This window comes from Chiroxiphia lanceolata, chromosome 12, assembly GCF_009829145.1.
Source record: "Chiroxiphia lanceolata isolate bChiLan1 chromosome 12, bChiLan1.pri, whole genome shotgun sequence".
NCBI lineage: Eukaryota > Metazoa > Chordata > Aves > Passeriformes > Pipridae > Chiroxiphia > Chiroxiphia lanceolata.
In genome coordinates this window covers 12,766,678-12,789,809 of record NC_045648.1, presented here as the reverse complement: position 1 = coordinate 12,789,809, position 23,132 = coordinate 12,766,678, and the positions used below count along the sequence as shown (strand labels likewise).

Genomic DNA, 23,132 nt, shown 5'->3' with positions numbered 1-23,132 from the left:
CAAATGACAGTCCATGAACCCAAGGCCCAGTGTCTGTGACCTGGTTGGGCTCAAAGCACACAAAGCCACAGCAGCAGCACCCAGGCAAACAGCTGCCATGTGTGTCCCAGGGAGGCCACAATGCCCCCATGCAAGCAGGGACCCTCAACGAGCCCCTCTGCTACCTGGGGTGCTGATAGCACCTTCCTCCTGCACCTCCCAGCCCCTCTCCCAGCTGGTTGCTAGTGGGATGTGGTGATGATTTCTGCTCTTCAGCTGCTAAGCCTGCAAAGCAAAGATAATCCCCTTTCCACTTACACAGTGTTTGACCTGCCCAGTGCCCCGAGGGAATAAAGTGAAGGATGTGGGGTGGTGCAGGGCATGGGGGGGTGGCTTTGTCACCTGGAGGAGGAAAGCAAGGGAAAGTAGTTAAAATGGATTTAAGGATGATTTTTGCCACCAGAACTGCTTCAGAGGAGCCATAACCTGGTACCTTGTGTTCCTGTAAATTCTGAGAGCTTTGAAACTGTTGAATTTGAAACTTTCCTAATAACACAACAAATATTTCACACGTGCTAATGACATGTAATATCACAGTTGAAATAAATAATTGACTCTTTTAAAAGCACTGTGTTATTTCAACTGTGTTCTTATGGTTCAGATATTTCTATGGAATAGACATATTTTCTTCTGACACCTTTACAAGTTGGGTTCAAAATGTATCATAACGAAATATGGTCAAATGCATTAAAATTATAATTAAAAAATTCCTTTTCACCATTACATGAAAAATGTAACGCTGGTACCATGGAACAAAGTACTTTAACCTACTGGGTAAAAGGAAAGCAATGTTTTATTTTAAAAGTGCATTATTTTTCTAGAGTTTATTTTATAATGGTATAATGACATTCGCGGACCCTAAATCAGAAATATTAGCCCTCACGGTTAATTAGCTCTTAGAGAAAATTTTGCACACCCATATCATGAATTATAATTGCTTGTTTCTAGGTTCACAGTGAGGACATAGGAGAGGGAGCAGCACCCCCCAAAACTGGCCCCCAACTGCCTTAGTGGCAGTACTGAGGGTGGCAGGGCCCTCCCCATTCTGCTGCTCCCTGAGGCCACTCTGCCGGCTTTGACAGTCCCTGTTCCTCACACAGGATCTCCCCCTCTGGTTTCATGGGTTTGCAGTAACTCTCTCCATAGCAGTACAGTCAGAACTGTACAAAATGTGCAAAGTCAGGGGTTTTTTTCCCCGTGGTCACCAACTGAAAAAATAAGAAAGGAGATTTTGCTCTAAAAAAGTTGCACAAAAAGGTTAATTGTGAAGGGACTTAGTGTGAGAAACACAGGTTTGAAGGTTCTCCTAGAAAGTCATGTGGTTCTAGAAACTGGGAGAGGATTGGGACCAATGCAACCCCAAAATCGTGAACAGCAAATCCATGTGAGCCAAATGGTCTCAAAGGAGAGAGGTGGTCACAATCCAGGGAATGCAGAAAGCCAGAAGAGGGTGCTACGATATCTAATCATCCAGAGAACTTATTTAAATTACTTTGTTTAAATATTTCTCTGACAAGGCTGTGAAGCCCTCCATCTGTCATGCACACAACCCAACTGGTCCTGGCTGGGCACCACCCTGAATTCAGTTACCTCACGCCTTGGTGTGAGATATGCTACTGGGCTGATGCAGTCTGGGTAGGAGACTGCATCCAAAGAGAAGAAAATGCAGCATAAAGTTACCACACTGAGAGCTGTAGGCTGAGTGGAGAACACCTCCCTGGGCCTCATCACTTCCCTGGTCACCACTACCTGCCTAACATGAGTTGTACCCTTTACTGCACCCATGGTTTTTAGTTGCTGTGTTTTTGCTTGTCGTGTAGTGTTATCTCCAGGTAGTTATTGCTCATACAAGCAGTGCATTTGCAGGAATGCCATGGTGTACTGGCCATAGTCCAGGTAATGTCAGAGATGGCTGCTTTGCATCTCATGATCCATTTTAACTCATCTGATTTAAACCTTCACCTGATCAAGAGTGCCATAAAATGTACTCAGACTTACACTGTTCGTTACTTCAGAAGGTGCCAAATCCAGGAGGTGGGACAAGCCCCTTTGCAGACAGGGAATTACATTTCCCTGCTGGCAACCTGGAAGGTGCAAGAAAGGACAAACAGCCCTGGTCCCAGTGATGACATGACACAAAAGCCAAAGTCAGGTGCATTTATAAATAGTTTCTGTAGGTGCAGGTTTAATGTTTCTCCTCCCTGGGACACTGCAGAGACAGCTCTAGTCCATAGAGCACCTTGCATTGGGCATCAGGACTCTACAGTCTATTAACAGGAAATCTGGAAATTGAAGTAAGCATTGAATTAATCCAATTGGCACTGCTGTTAGTAAGTAACTGCAAACTGCTGAGAGCACAACTAGTTGTTTTAAAACACGTGAGGAGAAGCGATGATTCCCTTTCCTCAGGAGCTTTGCCACAGAGGCAGATCAAAGAAGTCAGGCACAAGATGCACCCTAATATTGTTTGCATGCCAGAAGCCTCTACAGTAATTACAGAGGTGTCTAGGTGATATAATTATGAAGAGCTGCCAGCATTTCCATTGCAATCCCCTTTGCACGCGGAGTGAGCCCCAGATGCCCCACGACACAGTGGGCTGAAGGTTGGTGCTGGTTGTGGCTCCATCTCTCAGCTGCATCAGTTTGGCCACTCAGGCCCTTCCTGGTCACTCAGGTGTTCCTGAGGCACCTGGAATGGGAGCAGCTCCATGCTAAGGAAATAATTGTCTGTTTCCAAATTGTGTTTTAATGCTGTACTCAGTTCTTGCAGACAAATCCTAACAAAGAAAGACATTTCCAGAGGACAAGAGTGTGATGTTCAGGGTGTCAAATTAAATCCCAGGTGCTGGGTCTGAGGTCTCGAACTGCTTCCACCATGGCACTCCACGGCAGTTTCCAAATGAAGCAGGTCACAAAGCAGCAATGGCAGTTGATGGGAAATATTTTTAAAGCTTATACTTGTTTCCCAATTTTTTTACAAATTTATGGAGTTTAGAATTTTCCAGAGCAAGTGTAATCTTCTATTACCATATTTTGGAAACAATTTTAGTGGTGCAAAGGGTTATTGGAACATGGGACACCATGCAATGTTTTTACACCAGTACTATATAAGCAGGAGATTTAGAGACACAGGGTGAAAACAGAGTGGTTTTTCTTGTAGGGTATCATGTTTCTATTCCCACTCTGTTATAGCTCACACTTGAATAAGAATGGTTGCATGCATACTACCTTATGAAGCTAGTATTTTAAACTGTATGTTAAAATAGACTTATAAAAAAAATCAGATTTATTGTTCTTGGTCTGTTTTTTCCTCCTGTGAGCCTAAATACAGTTTTCTCACCATGGTAATTTACACTTATAGCAAAGCTAGTCAGTGGAAGAAAATTACTCATGATATTAAACCTGCTGGGGCAATATGTGGCAAATAAGATGCTGTTGAAGTTTACACATAGGTTAAATACCATGGAGACATAAACAGAAAGTGCAATCCCTTTTCCTTTCTTGTCCATAGGGGAGACACAAGCATGGCACAGATCTGGTGAGTCTCTTCAGCATTTGCTCAGACCATCATATCAAGTCCAGCGCTCACACACACACCAGCATCTGAGGAGACCCCTGCTGTCTTCTGAGGACACCCCAGTAAGTCCAAAATTAGTTGGAAAACTAGGAACTCTTAACCAAAAGACATCAGTCTGAAACTGCAGAAATACTAAATGGTTTACAGAAAAATAAACATTAGAAATCCCTTCCAGATTGCCCAGGGAGAAATACACATGGGGGGTTGTTTGTGTTTTGAAATGCCATGTTATTTGGGGGGGAGGTTTTCTATTTGTCATTAGTGAACAACTGCCTCAACAGCACGAGGTGCATTCGTGAGCACTGTGTGCTGCACCAGGATCTGACCCCCAGATGGCTGGGGCCATTCCTAGACCAAGGCTGTGAAGCAAGGGCACAGCCACCCTGCCACATTTCCTGGGCTGAAACACCAGCCCCAGGTTTGAGAGCTGTTGGGTGAAGCAGACGCGAGGGCTATCAGCACTTCTTTAGTGCCTGCTCTCTGCAGGCACCACACGGCAAATTGAGAGGCAAAGACATCCTGCAAGTGTCCATTTCAGCTCAACCTAATTGGCTGTGGCCTTTCAATCAGGCACTTCATGAAGACACTTAAGAGTGTGCCTGCTGCTCTTCTGCATGGGCAAACTGGAGATGATTTGAGCCACAGGTTAAGAAGGGATGGGCCACCCCACTGCCATAATCAGCCCTCATCAATCACCATGTTCAGCGTGGACACAGAAAGGCTGAAGTGCAGCTAACAAGGCTCTGTCAGTTAAAAGCTGGAGCTGAGGGTATCACAAGTGTTAAAACACTCTATTTACTATACTTGAAGGTAAAGCAATCTATATCCCAATGGCTGGAGTCATTTGAGGCTCACGGTTTGCTGACAAATGTGGATGGACAGATATGTAAAGATGATGCGTCATGAGCTCTGCTGATGAGTTTACAGCAGAAGCCTCTGAATTCACATCAAATGTGTCAAAGGGTGACAGAACTACATCACACAAACTCTGGCAGTTTAATTTGGTGTCAGCTATTAGTGTTGACTTTCAGCACTATTGCCGCTCAGTGTTTCTGCCAGCAAGGTGACACAGCCTCGCAGATTGCTAAATTTCTTTGTTGTAAGAAATAGGGTTTGCTCACTGCATGGTAGTGCTCTGATAGAGGAAATCCAGAAGGTCAGAAAACTGTTTTTTCAGGCTGAAGTACTCTATTTTGTGACCTAGACTTTTCATTACATTATTTTTGGTTAAGTATTTGATTGTGTCACTACACGGGGAAAATGTCTGCACCCTGGGTTTTTTAATTATTCTCAGTTGTTTGGAAAGGTCTTATTCATGTTATGGGCTCTGCTCAGCAATGCTGGAATTCATCAGATACACTGGAGGACTGTGGAAGTGTGGAAGGCTTTGAGAATTGAGTTTTCCGTTCAGAACATTTTCAAGGCAAAATGGTGTTTTTAATATGTTTTGTTCATCAAACCTTTCCTTGGGAGATGATTTGAGAGTTTGGCAATAGACCCAAAATGGAAATATTACAGCTTCCTCTTCTTCTATCCCTTCTTAGCTATTGTTGCTGAACCTTGCAAAGATTTGGAAAAAATAGGATTAAAGTGGAGTAAAAGGGGGACAAGTGGGAAAACAAAAGCTACACTACTTGAGAAGAGAAAAGGTTTTATGGGAAAGGTACCCAAACCCAAAACATTTCAAAATGTGTTATGTAGAACAGTTTCCTTCAGCAACAGAATAGGGTGGGGGAAAAAGGACAACTGTATCTTCTAGAAAGACTTAAAATGGTTGATATCCAATTGTATTCCTTTGAAAACGTCCAGTGTGAAGGCAGATGTACCCAGACATACTGTCCAGGAGTCCCTGCCGGGCTCATGGAGGGGGGGGGTGGCTTTGGTGCTCCCAAAGATGGAGACGAGAAAATACAGCTCCCATTGCAGTGAGATTGTTTAATACATACCCTCTATCATTCACCAGCATAAGTTTAAGCAGCACATAAGCCACTTTGACACAGCAATATATCATTCAAAAACAAAACCTGTGCACTCTGCACTGGGCAGGGGTGGATAGATAGCTCATCAGAGGGAGAGAGAGTCTTTCATCAGCTGCCTTTCACCGGGTGATGACAATAATCATTTCAACACAGAGTACACAACCTAGAGTGATGAAGGCAGCAGAACACATCTGGCCTGATCTCTTTAATACCGAATATTTTAAAAACCTGAGAACATTTGTCGGGGTGGTTCAACACAATGCCTGAGCCATAGGAGAAAAAGTTACATTTATTAAAAGAAGAGCCAGGAAAAAGGAAGACAAACTGCCTGTGACAGAAAAGCGTGGCTCGTGCTGCATCCAGCTCTGACTGTGCTAGTAACTTCACACTGGGGATGTCAGAAGGTCAAAAAAAATTTTACAGCTTTGAGCATCTGATCCAAAACTGACCAAAGTCATTTCATTGCAGTCCCATGTATTTCAATAAGCTTTAGCTTGGTATGCTGTAGTTACATCAACCGAGCGCTGTTCTACACAACAATGTGCAGTCCTGAGATTGTGCTTGTCCTCAGGGTAAAAAAAAATGCTGTATAAAACTGGTCAGCATCATTCCTGTAGGTTCCCAAGCAGGAAATGGATGCAGAGCAGTGAACTTGCTTAACCAAGGCCACCCAGCAGATTCAGGGTAAAGCCTCATCTGGAAACAGAAAAGATCCGAGCCCTTAGGTAGTGTTCAAGGACATTTGGGTTGGTTCCAGCCACAAAGCAAGCTGCCAGGTCTGGGGGGCTTTGCCAAGTGCTGTGTTATTTGCTGACAGCTCACAGGTCCCATACATGTGTAATCCCATGTGAGAACTGCACATGGATGCCTCCTAGCCACAGTCTTGATGGACATTTTTGGTCTACAGTTCAGGAACCCCTCCCTGCTTGACCCCTCCATTCAAACAGCACACGTGAGGAAGAAATAAAGACATCCTCCATCTTCTGTGCTAGCCCATAAAGGACTAGGAATATGGGCACAGGCTTATGTGTTTTCTCTGCCATTCAGGGCCAGTGATATGTAGGAGAAAACAGCCTGTTGAGAGCAGGGGACAGCTTCCTGAGTGGACACACACACAGCTCCAGTGACATATTTTTTTCTTTCATGTGAGGTACAAACGATGTCCCAAAGAAGCCTGTTTGTGTTGAAGTTAAGTGGTACCGGGCATCATTCAGATACTTAATGATTTTCCAGCAAGCAGGAGAACCTCAGAAAGTCTTGAGATAAAGCCCTAAAATAGAGCAAAATTATGTCTTTGAGTTTCTCCAAGGATTTCTTTGCAGTGTCATCTATACACAAACCTGTTCTCTGCTCAGCAGCAGGAGTTTTTCTTATTCTGTATTTGACACAGAGATTTTAATAAAAGTCCTCTGTTAAAAAATCCTCCAAAAGCACAGCTAAAAATGGAATTAAAATGGATTAAAAATCAATTAGTATATTAACATGACGGTCAAAAAAAAAAGAGAGATGAAGAAGAGCATAATAAACAAGACAATATGAAAAAACAAAGCTAATTGCCAGCCTGGGAGAGCCATGCAGCACATTCCTAGTAAGCTGTCTGTCTTAAACCCTCTGGATCAAAAAGTGATTAATCCTACAGACAAATGTAGCCTTGATGGTAGAGATACTCAAAATCCCCTAAACAGAGCAATGAAGTGTTATACTTACCATTCTGAAGGCCTCAATTAAAGAGTCTTTAACTTCAGCCTTTCCCATTGTGTTCCCTGATGTACCAGGAAGCCCCCTCATCATGGCAATCTAGTCCAAGCCTCAAAAAAATACTCTTGGCAAAGCCTGATGCCAAGGTTTTCTGAAAAATATCTCTTTTGTTTTTTTAATTATTAAAGCTGTTTTTCTGCTTAAAAAAACACAGAGAGCTTTTTGACTGTCTGTGCTGGATTTTTTTATTCAGCACAATCTGGTTTATTACACATTGTGTTAAGTGAGGCCTTTTAGGCTCATTGCTGCATCACTGGCACAATGCACTGAAAGGTTTTAAAAAACACATCACACTAAAAGTATGGGTGCTGGAAAGTGCTCTAGGCACTATTTGGCTAAACAAGGGACTGAAAGTCTTTATCAAAACCAGACATCAGTTAAACAAGTTGTTGCCTTGCCAAATCCCACTGTGGCCCTGTGATGGTACCTGCCAAGGAAGGTGTTTGCTGGTGACTCCAGGCTCCCTTGGATGCCTCTCGCAGTTATTCTCAGTGCTAAAGAAATGCTCTAAACAAACTTGCTAATAGAGAGAGTGAAAACATAGAAATTTGAGGAAAGCCTGAACATGCACCCTCATTGATTGAAAAATTAGAATATGGGTTACCTGGCCAAGCTGGGGCCACTCAGAAATATGAGGCTCATATGTCAAATTCAGGGAACTTGAGCAAACAGCCACAAAAATTGGGAGGCTCAACTTCACGCATTCGATGCCAGCATGGGATATAATTAGTGCAAAACAAATGTATCATTCAAATGTTTTGCTCCATTTGCTAAGGGAAACCAGAATTTTGATGCTTATGAATAAGATCCTTGCTCTGTACAGTGTGAGACCCTGAACTTCCCTGCAGCACTGTGCTATTTCACATCCCAAACACTGCTCATCTACTGAACCAGCCGGAAAAGACAGTGGTTCCCAGGGGAGGAGGGCAGGGAGTGAATACCTTCCTGACCCCTACAGTTGCTCATTTTATGCCGTGAAACATGAAATTTGATTACTCTTATCATTAGCTTAGCTCACATAGCTACAAATGTTATTAGTAGCCATAAAATTATTGAGGCCCTTTTAAAATCCATTTTTAAAGAGTGTGTGACATGTATTAGCAGATCTGAAACCCTGATTTCAAATACCCTCACTCGCACATCAGAAACAAAATGTCGAGCTAAGCAACAGTGACAGGGCTTGAGACGCGCTAATGAAGAGTGGTGCCATTGCCTAAGAGAAACATTACACATTATTAACACATTAGCCTGCTAAGGCACTGTGCCAGCTGTAATAAGCAACCAATTTGGCATGCTAACTTAGATACACAGGACCATTCAGAAAATCTTCATTCTTTTTTTTTTCCTCCCCGGTGACAAACACGTGGCGCACCCTGTTCCCACCTCGCTGAAGCCCAGAAAATCACTGCTTAGCTGGGCCCCAATTCCTGTGCACAGTTGGTCACTGCACTATTAATACTTTGACACCAATCCTTCTGATGCAAGGTCCAGTTCACAAATTGGCTACATATATTATCTGTGCATGGGAGTGTGGGAGGGATAAATCATATTCATTATTCACATTCATGAAATTCCAAACACATGGGAAGTACTGATGGTGTCCTTGGGGAAAAAGAAACAGCTTGTCAGAGATATCCAAGTAAAAGGGGTGCAAAATCAATTATGAAAGGAGGTGTTTCCTGCTCTAACAAGCTAATTACTGTACATCAAGTCACAAAGGGAAAACTGATGCTTTTTATTTTTTTAATGGAGGTGCTGTCAGATTAAATCAACTTGGAAGGACGGCTGGGTTTAATGTATTCCCTCAGCTGATGCTCTCTTTAACACATTTACATATGCAAACATGTTAATATTCTGTCAGGATCCATGACATAGGACTGACAGGGCAGAACCTAACAAAACAGTTACGTGACCCCACTCCTGCAGCTTATTTATGTCATTTACATACGCTGGTAACTCCAGCTCAAACTGAGAGTGATTGGCTTGGGAGTCACCACTGTGAAAGCAGGAGCATCTCAACAGGGAAATGACACATCCCTGCTGCTGGAAAGATCCATTTTAGGAGACAAACTGAACGTATAAATTGCTAATGAACTATGCCTTCCTGTCCAGCACAGCCAGCAAAACTGCAGATGGTTGATTCCCCCTGGGATAAGAAATAGGTGAAGCTGGGGTATTTGTTAGATGGCTTCCAGGTTATCTGCCAGGAGCAAAGAGCCATGTCATGCTGCCTTTTCCACGGCACGAATAAGGGCAAGGGGTATTTGCTGCCCACCTCTCCCAGTCCCTTGGCCAGCCCACACCCGTTGGGGCTCACTGGCTTTCCTTGAGGCTCCTGCCCCAGTGCTTGTCCAGGAGAGTGCAGTGCTTCTCTGCATCCCTGACTCCATTTCTCCATCCTTCTCTGCCTTTTCTTGCAGATTCACAAGCCTCTGAAAGCTTGCAGTCAGCAAAAGCTCCCTATGCACACAGGCCTTCATGTTGGGCAGTGATGCTCACCTGTGTTAGGGGTCGAGGCACTAATGTTTCCATTCACTGCTCTCCAAAAGATTAATTGTTTTCATGCAGCCATCTGCACTAGAGGCCAGGGGTTACACCCTGCCCACAACAATACTGTGTATGAGCAAATACCCAGAGAGCAGTGTACAGGCTTGCAGGTCTCAGCATCCAGCTTCTTCCCCAGCATCAGGGCCGGGTGGCAGGGAGGGTCTGCATTGCCTCATGTGCCCAAGATCCCTTGCCCCCAGGTGCCAGCCAGCTCCCTGCCTCTGCCAGCAAGCACTGGCCTCAGCGCAGTGCTGGGGCTGCAGGGGCAGCTGGATCAACAAAAGGTCAAGTCACCCCACGTGCCTACAGGAGAGAGAACCACACCCAGCTTTGAGTCTCGCTATCTCGTCAGAGTGGGCTTGGCAAGCAAGCAGCTTCAGTGCTTTGGCTGCCCCAAAGCTGACAGCCAACCCTCCATGGACAAACAGCTTCCCAGGGAACTGCACAGGCTGTGCTCCCTGCCTGCTGCAGCTCTGCTGGCCGGCATTTGCAGGCTCCAGCGGGATGGCTGCACCCAGCTGCGTCAATCTGTTTCCACCTCTGAGCTGACTAGAGCTGAAAGACAGATGACCTGTTATATATTTTCTTACCTTTAACTATTCCCACATGATCGGAGCGTTTCTGGGATATAGATAGTAGGTCCACTCTTGAAGTGTTTATCAGGGCCACATTGTCACTGGTCACTGCAACACCAGGTGTACAGGGGAAGATTAGAAGGAGCAATCAGATTTCCGTTTGTGCAAAGAAAAGGCAGGAGAAATTTCTATACTTAGAGGTGGTAACAAGCTTCTCTCCGTTGTATTCAATGGGCAAAGGCTTGTTTTAAAAGAGCTGGAGCATCTCCCACTGCACACTGCACCTGCAGAGCCAGCCAGGAGAAAAGGTTGCGTTTTCTAGAAGGTGTTTCAGCTTGGACTCTCTCACATTTCTCCTTCAAGAGAGGAATGTAATCAAACTCTTTAGTTAAGCAAAACTGCCAGCATAGCTCCACCTAAATGCAAAAAAGGAGTAAGGTCAAAACCTAGTCCAAGATGAGCCAAACATCTGTTTATTTGCCTGTTGTCTTCTCTCCTACTGAGTAAGCATGGGCAGTGCTAGGGAAACCACGTCATTCATAAAGTAGATTGATATCCTTGAAGCTGTTCAGCTCCTTCTTGAGGAAAATGCACAACCTGTGTCTTACACTCAGATGGATTCACTCACTTGTGGAATTTATCCCTTGATACCATTGTCTGACATAGGCTTTCCTTCACACACACATCTGCAGACAGCAATTTCCTATTACAGATGCTGCCCATCACCTCCATGTTCCTTTCTTCCACCCACAAGGAATTCAGATGTAGGCACTTCAGAGCAAACTGGGACAGCCAAGGGAAGTCTGGCCCAAACTTGCTCGTGATTTAGCACAGATCCAGAAGGGCTTCATGGAGAGGACAGAGTCCAGTCAGCAATCCTGGCCAGCATGCTGTGACCCAGGCCAAACACGGCAAAACAGAGCCTTTTTCTCCAGACTCCATTTTCCTGGTGCTCCCAGGCAGCGCTTGCACAAACAGGAATGGTAACAATGGTAACAAGAGGGGTGTTCCCCATGGGAAGGTGGAGTGGCTGAAACCTGAAAAAATTCACCCCAGAGCAGCATGAATGCTTCCAGTCAGATGGGAGCTGATGGTGTCAGACGCACAAAAGAAGGGCAAGGCAGAAAATGGAGAATGGAGTGTGAGCTGCAGGGTGTTTCAAACCCTGCCTTGCTCCTCCATGGCTGGAGTAGATGACTTGGGTCTCTGGGAGCTCTCTAAGGAGCCTGCCTTGGCCACACTAGCTAAGATGCACTCTCCGGTGAAGACTGTCTCCTCAATAAAGGAGAAAATGGAGAAGATGGAGACATCTGCCGAGAAGCTGTGAGGTTTATTAGATACATGCGAGTTTGAGGACAGAGCACCTAGAGGATCTCAAGGAATCTGAGCTCAAAGAAATAAAGGCAACTTCAAAAGGCACAACCAGACCAGAGGAATCACTTAACAACAATAATTTTTTGCTGGAAATACAATTGAAAACACCTGAGAATCAAATCAGGATTCGACCTATCCCCCTGCCTGGAATTGCAGCTGCTATTGATTCTGGGCACTAGATCTTAGGAAAGCTCTTCTGTAAACTCCTGACACTGGCCATTACAAGCGATCCCAGATGTGGAAGGATTTATGGGATCCCCACACCTTAAAATATGCACAGATTAAAGACTGTGCTAGTTCTAAAGCTAGAGGGCTTTAGGGTGCTCGCTCCCCCTCCTCTCTCCTCAGTGCTGGGTATCACAGAGGTGCCACTGGCTGCCAGGGACAGAGCAGGCTCAGCCTGGGGGCCGTGGAGCCGTGGCAGCTCGTGGAGTGCCCTGGGGTGTCCACAAACAAGGACTTGGAAAAACACATCTACAAACACTCTATTGCAATCGATGAGAAATGGGTTATTGTCTCTATCAGGAAATCTGGTGCAAATCATAAGTCACCTGCAGTTACTAGTCCTTACCCAGGAGAGCCCTTTGTCATGACTTGAACTACCTCACCAGGGCACAGAGGAGGGACAGGCACAGCTCTGTCACCAGCTGGAGGAGTCCAGGTCTGGGATGGTGCTGTAAACTGCTGGAGCTCCTACGTGCCCCACACCAGCATTGCAACTTTTCCTTTCAATTTCATCCCACAACTCCCATCCAGGGACCACAAGGCAGAAATGGGGAGACTGAGGGATGGATACAGTGCTTGTAGATTTTGCAAAGAAAAAAGCAACCTGGTCTCCACCTTCTAACCATCCCAGTGACCCTAATACCAGGGAAAAAAATTTGCGTTGACTCAAGTCAGGATAAGATCAGCCCCTTTCTGCTGCTAAAATAGATGAGGCTGTTCACAGTGGTAAATACTAGGTGAGCTTCATCCAGAGAAGGCAGTTTTTCTTGTGGCAAAAGACAGGAGTGTATCTCCTCACTGTGTGTACCTGTGAGCATCACTAGAGGCAGATTGATACTATGTAATTTCCTTAGTATTTAACAAAACACCGGTCTTTAAAGAATTTAAAATGTACCTGATCAGAAATCTGAGTGTATGGCATTTATTGGGATTTGATTTGGGGCAGCGAACACAGCAAAGCAAGCTGCCAGCTTGTGTGTACACACATCTCTGAATTGTCTGAGAGATCTCAAAACTGATGATCAATATGTTGTCTGTTGTGGTAAACAGACATTTTTAAAAGATTCTTCCTTCATAGTCCACAGAAGAATTTGATTTCCATGCCTATTAAATAATGATAGATTTTATGACAGCAAATGTAAGATCTGCCATGTGACTGGGATCAACTTTTGCTGATAATCCAATATCTGACCCTATAGCAAAGTAACTAGTGTTTCACATCTCCAGTGCAGTACCTAGCCTGCTTTTACAGCCTGATGGGCTGGACCCTCCCTTCTACCAGGACCCTACCAGCCTGCTGCCAGCTTGTCTCAGGCAAAGGAGAGCAAGACAGCACAAAAAACCACTAACATTCCCTGTGTTTCTAAATAATTGGGGGATAAGGGTGTGAGGGAAGCCACAAAAATTTACAGGCAAGGTATTGTTTCCTGGTTTTGTGTGTATTTTAATGTAGGGGTTGATGTCACTGTGCGTGCTCAGGTAATGAAAACCCATATTTCCGTATTTTCTTGACACACCTGGCACAGTTTGAGCCTTTATTTTATCATGCCATGCTCTGTGCTTAGTCAGGGGTTGTCATGAGGGACTGTGAGCTCTGGCTGTGCAGTGGCACACGGTGTCCACCCCAGCGATGTACCAAAGAACCAGGGCACTCTTCCTTAGAGCAGAACTTCACTTTTTGCCAGCAGGTGAGAGACAGAGTCAGCATAAGTAACAGATATCATAAGCTTCTCATTAGCAAATTGACAGAGCTCAGAAACAGAAAGGCAACTTCCCAAGACCTGCTGCTTCATGTGAGTGGCACAGCTGCCACACAAATGCTTTAAAAATACCAGACCAAGCCCCAGCTGAGCTGTTTGAAGCCCCACAGACCCCTGCACCACTCTGAGTGACATTTTCTTTTGCCTCTAAGGTGAATAACTTGCAAAACTGCTACAGCCAAGAGTTTCAAACAGCTGCTCAAGCCTTTCAGAAAAACAAAGTTCTGAAATCATTAACAAACACTTGTGATGTGCTCCCATCTTGAAAAAGAAAATTACTCCCCTTCAGCAGCTAACGGTAAGTATATCAAAAATGAAAATCTATCAAATATATCAAATGCTGATATCACGAGGGGTATATAATCTGTCCTCAAAATGAAGGCCATAGGGTCTCTTGATAGGTGTCATCCTACTGAAATTATAGATGTTGTGGGTTTGCATGTCACAGAGGAGTTTCTATTGAAAGAGAAAGGTAACTCATTCTTCCTTGCCTTGATCTTAAGTCAGGAGTCTCTCCACCTCTGGATACATGTGAAATCTGCTCCAGGCAGAGCAGCCCCAGTGTTGGGTGATGTGGTCAGAGACCTGTCTGATTTGAGGCACAGTGTCAGAATCCTCCTAGTCAGAACAGTGCCTCAGTTCAAGCTCTGCCTCAGGTTAGCTTCTTAACACACCCAAAACAAGGAGGCAGGCCAGCAGGGAGACTCTGTGAAATGAGTCAAATATGACAAGATCCCCTTTTGGACCCACATGGCTCCCCTGAGGGAGGAAGGGGCAGGGAATGAGATGCCCAGATTGCCCTAGCTACTTCTGGGACAAACATTTACTTTAGATTAAGTGGCATGTAAAGGAGAGAGGAGCCCTCTCTGGCTGGCTGCTAGGGTTGATAGTTAAATATTTATAATGTCCAAATTAGCATAGTGGAAGCTCAATTCATCAATTTGTTCTGGTCTGTTTGTAAGAAGGAGAGGGGGTGTCAGGCACCCTGCAGGAAATGCAGCCGTGGGTGGGCAGGTCGTGCGTGCTTCCTCCAGCACAGGGCCACAGCGTGGCTCCCTGCTGGCACTGACTTGTTGCCCTGGCTCACCCCTTCGGCGGGGTCAGGGAAGAGGCCGGCTGTGGGCAGGGCTGCGGGGATCCCTCCTCTCGCCCAAACCCACCTGGCCGGGGGGCAGCCCCAGGCTACAGGGAAGGCTGCGGGAGCAGCCTGGCCAGGCAGCGCCAGCCTGGGGCTACCCACGTGGGGGCCGGAGAGGAGTGTGGGCTGCCCTGGAAGGGTTAAGGCTTTTCAGGCCAAAATCCCCCAACAGAAGGCAGGGTCAGCCTCGGAGCTGAAATCTAAGTGCTAATGACTGATGCCCTTCACCCCTGCACTGCCTCCAAAGGCGAGTGCCCTGGATAAGCCGGGGCCGGAGAGCATTTAACATTTGAACTTCTTCTCGTCTGCGAGGCAGCAGGCCGTTGTGCGCGGGGTCGCTGACCCCCAGCCCCACTCCCCCCAGCCCCTCAGCTGCCTCCCAGCCCTAATTGAATGACAGATGGTCAGCGGCAGGGAGAGGGCAGGAGCAGGGCCCCATGCCCCCGGCGTTCCTGCCCATACACCCCCCTCACCGGCCGCCCTGGAGGCTGCTGGGCACCTCGGCCCCGCAGCCACACACCTGGGGGACACGGGGCAGCGGGCAGAGCTGGGCTTGGGGTGCTGTCCCGAGGGCACCCCAGGACCAGGGGTGGCTCACACCAGGCTGATTCCAACCGGGACTTCACCAGTCCTTCTCATTTCTCTGCCACACAACAAAACATCACTGGATTCATGGGGATCTGACAGGTACAGAGCACCCCCGGGGGCTGCTCTCTCTCCCCTCCTTGCCTTCAGCCAGGGGTGCTGGACATGTCCTGCCCTGGGTGGAGGATGCCACAGGTGACAGAAGGGGCCTTACTGTAACTGTAAAGGGGGCTGTGGAAATGGTGCTCGGTGGGGCCAGAGCCTGCCCCTGCCCCTTGCCAGCTGCCTTCCAGGCAGAGCTGGGGAGGCCAGGGTGGGCCCTTGGGGGACAGGGCCTTTGCAAGCGCAGCCCCCACACCCCCCACTGCAGTCCGCTGTCCCTTTAACAGAGAGCCGTGATTCCCACAATTACTGGGATTACAGGGAAAGGGTTATCGATTTGCAGCCTGCACTGTGTGATCAGCGCCTGGGCGGCCCCCCCGGCCCACCTCTCCTACTGTAAGCACGAAACCATTTATAAATGTTTTATTTCACTGATCGCCTCACCCTTGCTGCATAATAATAACCCCAGCAGCATGGCGATATATTCTCTCCACTCCCCCTCTCCCTGTGCCCGCAGCCTGCAAAAGGCACCAACGTGATATGCAGCAGCCCCTGATTTGTGTGTATGTTTTAATTACCGCCGGAGAAACCTGTACACAAGCATAAAAAAGGGTGAGGGAAAGGGAGAGCAGGCCCAGACGGCAGAGGCAATGGCAGCCTAATGCACCGCTGGCTGACAGCGACTTCCGCTCAGGCACCTTCTCCAGATCGAACCCTTCGATTGTAACTGAAACAATTTGCATACTGATTCCTCTCATAGCCTCCCGATCCATAACCAGCCAGGCAGCTATTCAAATGCAAGTAGCATCCCTAAATGCAAGGCTAGACTGACCAAAATGCGCTGTCCTACAAGCAGGAGGAGAAGAAAAAACCCTTGATTATTATTTCTATTTTTGTTCCTTTTAACCTTTAAAAGATTTAGCTGGAAGCTGTTGGTTTGTGACTGGGGATGTAAGGGAAAGAATTGATCCTGGACTGGACTTAAAGATGGAGCAAAATGGGGCACTGAAGAGATTTTTCGTTGTGGTTTTTTTTTCCTTTTTCCTATTTTTATTTTTACCTGAGCCACAAACTGAGGGTCTTTGGGGGGAAAGAGGGTCTGTCCTCTCTCCCACCCCCTTCCTCCACCAAAACCATCTCATCTCCTGCAGACCCAGGGAATACACAAATTGCTGCCTGTGCCTCTGCCTCTGGTGCCTGTTGGGCTGATGAAGATCGTGTAATTCTGGCTGTAAATTCTTGCGTTTAAGTTGGTCCAATAAAAGATCTCTCCTACACCTTATGAGGGTTTGGTGCTTTATTTTTTTTTTTAACGGGACTGGCGTGGCAGCCGCGGCTGTTGCCTTTTTGTGTTTTTTGGTTTTTTTTTTTTCCTTCTTCTTCTTTTTCTTCCTCTCGTTCTCATCTGAAATTATGCAGATAGATGATTTTTTTTTTTTTACTATTATTATTTTCAGTTTTTTTCCTCCTAGGGGGCAAATCTAGGAGGCAGCGGATGCCCGTCCCGGCGGCGTGCGGCGGACGGCGGGGGTAAGCGTGCCCAGCGGGGCACGGCGCGGGCGGAGGGGCCGGCGGGCGGGGCGGGGCGGGGCGCGGAGCGGCGGCGGTGGCGGGGAGCGGGGGCCGTGCGGCCTCCCCCGCGCCCGCGGAGCGGGGTGCGCGCAGGGCGCGGGAGGGAGACACTTCGTCCGGCGCCTCCGCGCCCGCGGAGCAGCGGCCGCGGCCGCGCGTAGGGGCCGCGCGGAGCCGCCCTGACCGCCCGCCCCGCCAGCCCCGCGCCCGCTCCGCCGCCGCGCAGCCCCGGCGCGGGGATGCGGCCGCTGCCCGCGGGAGCGGTCCCCGGAGCTCTGCCAGCCACCATGTTTGGGGCTGTTTCTTGCTAAATTCACCGTGAATTCACCCCGAAATAGATCTCCCCGATAATTTTCTGCTGATAAGGGCCCCGCTTTTATTTCGGTTGGGATAAGTCAGCGGAGCGACGGCCATGGCGGGTTGGGGGATCGATTTCGAGCGGGTTCCTCCGCAGGTTCGGGCGCTGCACGGATTCCCGAGCGTGTGCCTGCCGGGTCGCTGTATGCGGGAATAAACGATGGAAATGCGTAGATATTTCATTATTTAGCGGCAGCTGAGGGAAAGCTTTTAGGATGCCGTGGAGCTGGCTGGCTCCTCGTCCCTCTAAAATTCCCGTTTGCCCCGGGCTACGACCTGTTATTTGACCTTTAGACACCCCCGAATATAGCAGAGTTTTTCTTTCGAAATAGAAATAAACCGACGTGGTGGGATGACTCCGCCGAGCGGAGCTGGGCCCGGCCCCGGGCCGGCCGGGGGGGCCCTCAGCCCTCTCGGGGGGTGCGCGAGTAGGGAGAGCTTTCGGGCGGGGGCCGGGGGTGAGCCCAGGGTGGCACGCGTTCATTTTGATTTCATTTGAGGACATTTGATGGTTGTAGATCTTTCTCTGGTTTGTTGCATCGCCACAGCTCACTCCTTAAAACAGTAATTCAAGATGTAAGTAAAAGTGTTTTCATTTTTATTGATCCTGCTAACATCTTTCATTACCCAACACGTAACCACAACAAATGATTGCTCATTTGATACGCAGAATTTTATCGACGCTCTCTCCCAGGCCGGGGCGCGGATCCTAAATCCCGGCGGCTTTAGGTGCGGTGCTGCGCGGTCGCGTAGCGGGCAGGGCGGGAGGGCAGGCACAGCCCGGGCCCCGCGGGCCCTGTCTGGCCGCGGCTCCTGCCCTCCGGCCCGGCCCCTGCCCGGCCCGCTGTCGGGGCCAGCAGCGCTGTCCCCGCACTGGTCCTGGCGAGCGGAGGGCAGTGAGCCCTGGGGGGAAGGCAGCGCACCCCCAGTTTGCCCCGCGCCCGACGGGGCGCACCGGCCCGGGCCCGGGCCGAGGTGTGGGGGGCTGCCCGCGGGTGGGGGGCTGCCCGCCGGCCCTGCCCGCCGCTTTCGTTCCCTCGCAGCGAAACCCAACAAGTAGCGGGAGGAGAAGCGGCCGCGCCGCCGGCCCCGCACTGCCTCGGCCGCCACCTACCCCGGCAGCGCCGGCGGCCAGGCGGTCCTTCTCTCTCTTCTTCTTTCTCCCGGTTTGTTTGGGTTTTTTTTAAATACACTAAATAAATATTTTTTTAAAGGGGCGTTTTGGTTTTTTCAAAAAATACAAATAGAAATCATCAAACCATTGGGGCTAATAGAGAACACCGAAAGGTTTAAAACCGTGGATCCTGTTTCATTTACACGATCTCTTTCGGCTAACGGCGTGAAAGGTTTTTCAGAGACCAAACAAATGCTACTACTTTAACTCTCTTTGAAAATATTATTTTTGCCCTTAATACTAGAATGGAAGGCAGGTTTATGAGGGAAAGGCTCAAAGAATTGGTTTCGATGCAAGAGACCTACAGTGAAATTAAACTAGGTGGATTCTTTATTAAATGATTTCGGTCTTCTGTGGTTTTATGAAAATAAAAGGGAGCACTTTGTCATTTTTAACAATGTAAGTAGCCAATAAATCTAATTTTCACATTGATTTCTGTAGGAATTAAGTGATATCTACACTATCTGCTGTGAATTGTTTTTGGAAACAAGTGCGACTTTCTCCTGGCGGAAGCTGTTTTTTAAAATAATAATTACAAATTTTTTTTTTAAAAAAGTACTTCTTATAGCAGCAGGTTTTTAAAGTATGAAAAAAAATTATCTGTGAGATTGATCAGGTATATCCGAGACGGCATCTAGACAAAGAGTTTTATAAAATGCGCTAGGACAGGCACAGAGAGAGCATTGCATGGCTAAATGTCGAATACGAATAATTACAGCGAGGAACAGTTTACAGAGCCCTCGGTCTGGCGTCCGCAGAAGGGGGAAAAAGAAAAAAAAAAAAAAAAGGTGAACCGGTATATTCACTCATACATGTAACTAATAAAGACCTCAGCCGAGGAACCCAGGGCACTGTGAGCAGCGCTGCCTGATTAAAACGTGTCCCTGCCTTAATTGCTAACTCGGGGCCACGTGCTGCCTGCGCGGGCAGGTGCCCTTCCCGGGGCGCTGGCAGAGCATCACCTCTGGGCACTCGGCAGGGATTTAATAGCACCTTTCCCTAAATAATAACCCAGATGAATAGTGTTCCTCAAAGCGCTTTTGATCCCTGTTATGTTACCGTCCGTGGGTTTGGACAGCCCGAGCCGCTGTGACCTCAAGGATTGCTTCTGTCTCGGGGTACCAAGGCGTGTCCGCGTGGGCGAGGGGCAGCGGAGAGGACAGGAGCCCCCCGCACCCCTCCCGGGGCAGAGCCGATGCGGGGAGGGAGGGCCAGGGCAGCCGCGTCCTGGCGCGGGAAGGGCCTCGGTCCCCGACGGCAGCAGGTACTGCCCGCACACACACGCTCCACGGGCGGGAAGGCTCGGCCCGGCCCCGCGTGTCCGAGGCACGTCGCGGGCGGCGGCTGCCCGGGGAGGAGGAATGCGGCTCTTTCCTTTTCTCCTCCCTCCCGTTACTCCAAACTCTGCCCGGCCGAGGAGCGAGGCCATCCCTGTCGCGGGGAAGGTTTCCGCGGGCCCCTGGCCGGGCTGGGATGGCGCTGGTGCCCGCGAGAAGCACGTCCTTCGCACCCCGGGAGTGTTTTCCTGGGGGTTTCCCAGGACCTAAAGCAACCCTGGGGTTGCAGACCCATGCGGCCCTCTTCGCGTGGGTCACGCGTGGATTGTGCGTGGACCGCACACTCCCCTGGGGCCGAAGGGCCGCCCTGGCGGGGGGCAGCGCCCGGCTGGTCCCAGCCTGCCTCCGAGAAGGCGGCAGTGTAGAGTTCAAACGCATCAAACTATCAGAAGTCATTTATCCGGTTTCATAAATAATGTTCTTATTATCTCCAGCCCCCTTAATTCATGCTCCTGTCCGCTTGATTGCGGGGTTTCAGCAGATAAAAAGTTTATAAGTTGGTCGGGTTCTTGTTTTCCTTTTTCCATCATTAACATCATTAATATAAGCTATCAATAACCCTGTCGTTTGGAGCATAGCTTCACAGTATTGATCTGCGCAGCTATTCATCTCTGCCATAGAAGACACGGAATAATTTTCGCATTACAGTAGCTTGGATTTGCTTTTAATTCATATTTAAAGCTGCAACTGGCTCTGTGGAGCTCTCTGCGAAAGACTAGAGGCGCCTAATTAATAATAAGTTAGAAACGAAGGAAGGCACCAGCGGATAAATAATTAATACAGACATCTCTGTCTCTTTGAATATTGCTACTTTAAAAATTTAGACTTACCAGGGCCATACTGTAAGTCTGCAAGTTATATTGAGGAGATGATTTAAGAAAGCTATTTTTTTTCCTGAAATACAATGCTAAATTATTTACGGTGTTTTGCAATCTTCCATAAGTTCCTTCATTAACAAGCGCTGCGGTTTGCTCCGGGGGGTGCGAGAGAACGCGGCTGCAGAGGGACCGCGGCGACTCGGCCGGGCAGCGCCCTGCAGCCCGCGGGGCTCGCTCGCTGCCCGCTTCCAGCCCCGCGTCCCCAGCCGGCCAGACCCCCGCCCTGGGGGGCTCCAGAGGGAAAAAGCGGGGAGCCCAGAGCCCTTGGGCAGGTGGTGGGGGCCACCACCGAGCAAGTCCAGCGACCGCGCTGCCGACCCCCAGGCTCCACGCAGCTCCCCTCGGGCAGAAGTCCGGGTCCGGGGGCGAGGGCTGCGAGAGGGGGAAAGCCAGGACCCCCCCCGGGCGGGCACCCGCAGCGAGCCCCCGCCGCGCCGCAGCTTCCCCTGAAAGCCGGGCCCTCCCCCGCCTGCCCCGGCCGGCGCAGCCCTCTGTTCTCTGCCTGCCCCCGACAGATGTATATGTTTTTGTCGCCAAGCAAGTTTCCAAGAAGCTCGACAGGGGAAAGTCTGGAAAAGTTAATCCCCCCCGGCAGCTGTTGGCTTTGGGAGCCTTCGAGCGTCACCTTTGACACGCTCCCCGTGCGAGGGGACCCGGTGCCGCAAGCTGTCACCGCGCAGGAGGCGCGGGAGGGCGCGGGCGGCAGCAGCCCCCTCACACGCCATTAAAAAAAAAAAAAATTAAATGGAAAAATATAATAAAAATAAATAATTAAAAAGAAAACCAACTCTGTCCGGTCGGGTGCAGCGCACTGTGGTCGCTGCCCCGGGCCGGGCCGCCCCGTCGAGCGGGCCCCAGTGCCCGCGCGGTGTTTGCTGGCGTCAGGCGGGAGATTACGGCCGTTTCATGGTGTCATTAGCTCGGATTTAAAAAGCACACACACGCCACGCAATTCAAACAAGCAAAGTTGCGTTTTAAGTCCGCTCCGAGTATCTGCTGATCAAATAAAGACTTAAGGGCGGTAACGATTATTCTGTTAAATATATGGTACTTGACTGCACAAGCAGTAATTGATTAGCGCACCGAAATGAGCTCTCTCCGGCGCTCCCCCTCCGCCAGTGGGGCGGGAGGCTCCGCGGAGGAACCGTGCCGGGGTCCGCGCCGAGGGGAGCCCACGGACGGGCACCCCCGACGGCGGGGAGCTGAGGCTGCGGAGCGGTGTGCCGGCCTCTCCTTCCCGGCCCCGGGCCCCTGCGAGCCCATCGCGAGGTCCCAGGGCTCTCTGCAGCCGAGACGGGACCGGGCGCCGTCGGGCCCGGGCTCCTGCGCTGTCCTCCGCGCTTGCGGCTTTTGCGCACCAGGGCCGCTTCTTCGTGGAGTCCTCCCAGAGTAACCGGAAAAAATGTTTTAAAAATAAAAGATGCATTTAGGGCTGGGGAGAGATGGGTGCGTTTCTACGGCCACCCTTTTCTAAGGTTAGAGATTGAACTCCGACGGCGGGCCGGCGCGTCACAGAACTCTCCAAATTGTTTGGGGTCGGGTTTGTATTCCTTCCTTGAAGAAAAATTTTATGCTGCAATTTCCTAAAAACTCGGGGGAGTAACACATTCGCTATGATGTTTGCTTTGATAACTAATCGCTAAAGGCGCAGAGATGAAATATTTTTAATTAAACTGTAAATTGTATACAGATATTGATAATGAAGAAGCTGACAACGTTTCGATTAGATTCGTGACATCAACTCGCGTTGGCTTGGGAAACAATCATAGCCGTTCATTTCGGTCTCGAAATGCTCTCGATAATTTTATTTTATTTTATCCTAAACATTTTCCGACATCATTGACTGTGTTTCAGGTCTATTTTTTCTTCTTTCGCAGATACACCTTTCCTTATCTATCCCTTGCTATCAGAAATGGAGACACTGTTAACGTTAACGTTACAAAAATTCAGAGAACTGTGAAAGCGTTTAGGATGGGGGTGCCTGGAGCGGTAGGAACTGTGCGGGTTCTGTATGTGGGGAGTTTTTTTAGCGAAAAATAAAATACAGATGAGCCCCTGAACAGCTCTGAGCAATGGATTTATTTCGGAAACGGGCTTCAGTGACTCTGAATTCTTACAAGTGTGTGTGTGTGTGTTAGTTGGGGGAAATATATAA

At 48.7% G+C, this 23,132-nt stretch overlaps 1 long non-coding RNA gene across 2 annotated transcripts in view; it reads left to right on the top strand.

Annotated features, from left to right (window-relative positions):
- The window catches only part of LOC116792845, a 118,836-nt gene extending 95,809 nt beyond the window's left edge, over positions 1–23,027 (top strand). Inside the window, exons 2-5 of one of the 2 annotated variants that reach the window (XR_004359281.1) lie at positions 3,551–3,678; positions 13,987–14,132; positions 17,132–17,189; positions 22,855–23,027. This is a non-coding gene — a long non-coding RNA (uncharacterized LOC116792845). Of the gene's footprint in view, positions 1–3,550; positions 3,679–13,986; positions 14,133–16,810; positions 16,924–17,131; positions 17,190–22,854 lie in introns of those variants that run through there. The other variant, XR_004359280.1, reaches the window with a different exon arrangement.
- The last annotated feature ends 105 nt before the right edge of the window (positions 23,028–23,132 follow it).